Source organism: Plecotus auritus (genome assembly GCF_963455305.1).
Source record: "Plecotus auritus genome assembly, chromosome: 6".
NCBI lineage: Eukaryota > Metazoa > Chordata > Mammalia > Chiroptera > Vespertilionidae > Plecotus > Plecotus auritus.
This window is the reverse complement of record NC_137773.1, coordinates 156486893-156492235: the sequence shown is the minus strand read 5'-3', so window position 1 is coordinate 156492235 and position 5343 is coordinate 156486893. Positions and strand designations below refer to the sequence as shown.

The 5343-nt window shown below is 43.1% G+C and overlaps 1 pseudogene across 1 annotated transcript; it reads right to left on the bottom strand.

Moving 5' to 3' along the window:
* Positions 1-3585: 3585 nt before the first annotated feature.
* LOC308251868 (3-ketoacyl-CoA thiolase, mitochondrial-like) lies at positions 3586-4837 on the bottom strand (annotated as a pseudogene). Its single transcript has one exon. The product of its transcript is annotated as a 3-ketoacyl-CoA thiolase, mitochondrial-like (transcript).
* Positions 4838-5343: the final 506 nt, after the last annotated feature.

Below are 5343 nucleotides of genomic sequence, written 5' to 3'. Positions count from 1 at the left end.
CCTGACCAGGAATCGAACCATAACCTCCTGGTTCATGGGTCAACACTCAACCACTGAGCCACACCAGCTGGCTATCTGTGTGCTTTTTGAGTAAAGAAACTTAAAAGATATTTTGGGCAAAAAATGTTAATGTAAGTTAAGTCACAGCTGAGTTGGCTAAAAAAAGAGGAACAGCGCTAGCCTATTTGGCTCAGTGGATAGTGTGTTGGCCTGTGGACTGAAGAATCCCGTTGCAATTCCAGTCATGCCCGGGTTGCGGGCTTGATCCTCAGTAGGGGGCGTGCAGGAGGCAGCCGATCAACAATTCTCTCTCATCATTGATGTTTCAATCTCTCCCTCTCCTTCCTCTTTGGGGAAAAAAAAGAGGAACAGAGATAACCCTCTGAAGTATTCTCCCCCCTTCCCCATTTTACAGAAAGCATAAATGAAAAGAAGAGAAAACATAGAAATTATCTGGATTATTTTTCTCCTTATCTGGACTTGGACATTCAGAGTAGTTAGAGACTGGTTAGTAACCAGGCATACTTGCCCTCATATATGAAGGTCTGATTTTATCCTATGCTTGAGAATTATACCCATTTTTAAAAAAACTTGCTATGTTTTGCTTCTTCACTTGCTTTTGGCTTGTTTTTCTGCCTACACAGCAGCAGGTATGTGGGTGATAATAACATCTATAATAATTCTAGATAAATATGTAAATTGGCTGGAGAGCAGCAGCAGTAGTTATCACAATATTTATTCCCCCAGTAATTTAGTTTGACTAATTAGTTTGACTAATTCCAGCACCAAAGCTGGAATGTGCTTGGGACATGGTATTTTTTGCTTTTTACCATGATGAGAGGCATATGCAAAAAGTTTAAAGTTTAGGAGGAATATTGTGTGAGTCTAGAAGTGTCTACTACCAGGGAAGACCTTATTACAATAAGAGTTAGGAAAGAAGAATTTTTAATTCACTAAATGTGAACTATGACATATAAAATCGGTGTTCATTAATATTTATATGTACTGCCGAAACCGGTTTGGCCCAGTGGATAGAGCGTCGGCCTGCGGACTGAAGGGTCCCAGGTTCGATACCGGTCAAGGGCATGTACCTTGGTTGCGGGCACATCCCCAGTAGGAGGTGTGCAGGAGGCAGCTGATCGATGTTTCTCTCTCATCGATGTTTCTAACTCTCTGTCCCTCTCCCTTCCTCTCTGTAAAATATCAATAAAATATATTTAAAAAAATATTTATATGTACTCTGATGAAAGTAGAAGAAAATCTACCAATCAATGGCTTCAACAAACAAAGGATTTTTTCCTACATGAAGTCTAGAAGTCCTTCAGCAGGACCCTAATGCCTCCAGGGACTCATGTTTCTTCCATCTTCCCACTCTACCATCCTCAGGGTGTGGGTTCCCTCTCCTTGTCACTGGATGGCTTCTGCACCTCCAAGTGTCAAGTCCATCTTCTAGTCTAAAGGAAAACGAGAGCAGGAAAGAGGAAGTGGCAGCACCTATATTAGGAGAGAGAATCACTCATCAGAAAATTTGCCCACATTCCCAATTAGATCTCATTCCCAATTAGGCCAGAACTGGGTGGCAGGATCACCCATAGTTGCAAGAATGGCTGGGAAACCAAGATTTTCAATTGAAATAACACCATGCCAAAATCAGAGTTTTGGTTAGTAAGGGAGAAGAGAAAATGGATATTCAGAAGACAACTAGAGAACCTTGCAAAATCAGAGAACAATCTTTCTCATGTGAATGGTATATGTGTATGTATGTGTGTGTGTGTGTATATATATATATATATATATATATATATATATATATATATATATATGTAAAATGTGTATATGTGTATTTCCTGAGCATGTTTAAGACTGTGGGCTTTGGTGTATCTGATAGAACTAATTAAAATATTCTTAATAACCTATTTTATTGTTTAAATAATATGAATGGCTCTAACATTTTCCATTATAAGACAGTATTTCTAAATTTAGTAAATTTGAAAAATCAGCAAAGTGGAAAGGTGAGGTAAAAATAGTAGCCTCTCTACCCCTTATAATTAAGTGGTGCTTTATAGATTCTTTTCCCAAACGTTTACTTCTTTCCCTTCGAATGTACCTGTTTTTCCACCATGTTGGCACCTATGAAATAGGCCCATTGCATGTGATGGCAAATACAGGGAGACCACCCATATGCAATTTGTGGTCAGGCAGGTTGCATGGCTCAAGAGATAGGAAAATCCACCCAAATCTACAAGTAGAGAAGAACTAGTCTAGTGCAGGGCTCATCCTACAATGCCACTCTTCCCCAACCTGGAACCATTTCTGTAGGTTTGCAGGGGTATTGTACCAACTAAGTTCAGCTTGTGATAGAAGGAGGCCATCAAAGCTTACATCTAGCCCTAACTGGTTTGGCTCACAAATGCAGCAGGCTAGAGGGAGCTCTGAACTCATTCTTGACTCCTTAATCCAATAGAAACAGGATCACAATAAATTTTATTTCACAGCCATGACATCATCCTAGAGGCAGTGGACACCAAGATTCTGCATATCATTCTCTGCTTTACCTTCCTCACTTGATTGAGTCACTTCCATCCTGTTTATACAAGGCGTTTAACCCATTTCAGTAACATAACTGACAGATTGGATTTTGATTCTCTGAAAGCACAGGATGAAGTTTTGTCTCAAATTGGGTTCCAGTGCTTAATCTCCCAGCCACCTCCACACCCTCCTCGGTATTGGTTGGCACTGTCCGAGTTCTGTGCATCCTAAATTTGGTTTCTTCTTTCTTTCCTTTATCTCTGAATCTTTACCCTTCTTCATTCTGTGTACTATTTCTGACACATGAAAGTCTCTCTAAGTTATATGATGAATGTGAAATAATGAATTCATGTAAGCAGCTTGAGAAAAAATATAAAATAGATGAAACCTCTACTCAATGACATGCAGTCAATTTGTTATATACAGAAAATAATTCTGGAAGATGACTGCATTGTAACCTTTCAGACATCATGTAAAGTCATGCTCTGATTGCTTGGCTCACATTTTTGCTACCATGCTGTCATTCTTTAGCCTCATCCTTTTTCTTTTCCTAGTTCCTTTGAGCAATGGCAGTTATACTGAAAGTAGAGAATAAAGAAAAGAAAGGAAATGCTAAAAAGGTGACTGACTGTCTGAATGTCAATGACAATTTCCAACCACCAGAGACACAGCCACTTGGATGCATTTGAAATTTCAGGCTCCGTGTGGTCCCTGGGTGATGGAATTGGGACTGCTAATCTTTGTGCACGGTAGATGAGAAACCTGGAAACTAAGACTGTTTTTTTTTTTTTTTTTTAGTTTAGGCAATATTTATTCAATTTCCTTGAGATCGTAGTATCTAAGGCATAAATGGTGATTATTTGGCAAGGATACAACTCCTTTGAAGGCCTTGTAGGGCTGGATTTTAGTTCATAATACATCATATTGGTGTAAATCTGAGAGAGCTTATTCTGGCACAGGCTCTAATCATGGGAAACGCATCCCTCCTCACCATCCCTTCGTGAAACTCAGTCACTTTCTGTGGAGGGCGTGGCCAGTTCTGCAGCTGCTCCCAAGTCACCTGGGTCGCTGGGCCTGGCCAGGGAAGTACGAGTGGGCATGGTGGGTGCCGTGCTCTCGGGCCATGCTCTCAATGATGACTGCGATGCCCTGGCCACCTCCAATGCAAGCTGACCCAACGCCGTAGTTCCCACCTCGGCGCCTTAATTCGTGAGCCAGGTGTGTGGTAATTCTTGATCCACATGCTCCCAATGGGTGACCCAAAGCAATGGCTCCTCCATTCATATTGGTTTTACTTGGGTCAAGACCTAAACTCCTCTCAACAGCCAAGTACTGGGAAGCAAAAGCTTCATTCACCTCTACCATATCCATGTCCTTAAGACTCAGCCCTCTCTTCAGTGCCCCAGTGATAGCAGAGACAGGACCAATACCCATGATAGAGGGGTCACAGCCAGACACAAAGTAGCCCACAACTCGTGCCAGTGGTGTGAAGTTACGTTTTTTAACAGCATCCTCACTAGCTATGATAACAGCTCCAGCACCATCAGATCCTCCCGATGCGTTCCCTGCAGTAAGGGTTCCTTCCTTCTTGAACACGGGCGGGAGTTTATTTAACGGTTCCAGGGTTGTTTGGGGCCGGGCATGCTCATCGACCTGCACTGTCTGTTTTCCTTTCCTGGTCTTCACCTCAGTTGGCACCACCTCAGTATTAAAGTAGCCAGCATCATTAGCGGCTTTCCACCTCTGCTGGGACTGCAGGGCGTGTTTGTCACAGTCTTCTCTGCTTATATTATGTTGTGAAGCAAGATTCTCCGCAGTGCTTGCCATGGGGAGTTTGACATGCTGATCGGTTTAATCCTGCCCACAAAGTATCTTCCAGCTTGAGATCTGCTCCCTACTTGGTTCCAAAACGTATGTTTCTGGCACAGTAGGGATCCTGGCTCATGCTCTCGGTTCCTCCACACAAAACCACTTCAGCAGCTTTAACACAAATTTCCTGACATCCACTCATAACAGACTGGAAACCAGAGCCACAGAGCCCATTCAGAGTGAGAGCTGGGGTCTCTTTTGGGACGCCCACCCGCAAACCAACATGCCTTGCCAAGTACGCAGCATCCGAAGAACTCTGCATGACATTGCCCACAATGACACTGTCAATGGTCTCAGGTGGCACTTTGCCTGCAGCCAAGGCACCCCTGGCAGCAAATTCAGTCAAGTCGGTAGCTGTGAAGTCTTTCAGAAGGCCTCCGTAAGCCCCAAAGGGCGTTCGCTTAGCAGCCACGATGAACACACCTCGGAGAAGGGCCATGGTGACGGCAATGGATAGGAGGCGCAGGGGTTCTCCTCCGGCGACTAAGACTGTTTTTAAAAATATATATATCTTTATTGATTTCAGAGAGGAAGGAAGAGGGAGAGAGAGATAGAAACATCAATGATGAGAGAGAATCATTGATCGGCCGCCTCTTGCCTGTCCCCTACTGGGGATCGAACACGCACCCGGGCATGTGCCCTTGGCCAGAATCGAACCCAGGACCCTTCAGTCCACAGGCCCACGCTCTATCCACTGGGCAATACCAGCCAGGGCGAGACTATTTTTTCCCCCAGTATTCAATTATCTGCTAGGTCCTAGGGCTGTGGAAACACAGTGAATGGCATAATGCATTTCACTGAACCATGGTGGAGGTAAGAGTTCTTATAACTGCAGGCCAATGAGAAGTATTTTAATATAGAATTGAATTTGATGGCAGGATAAAAATTTGATGGCAGAATATTCCATATAATCTAGTATGTGTAAACCTAATGGAAAGATTTATT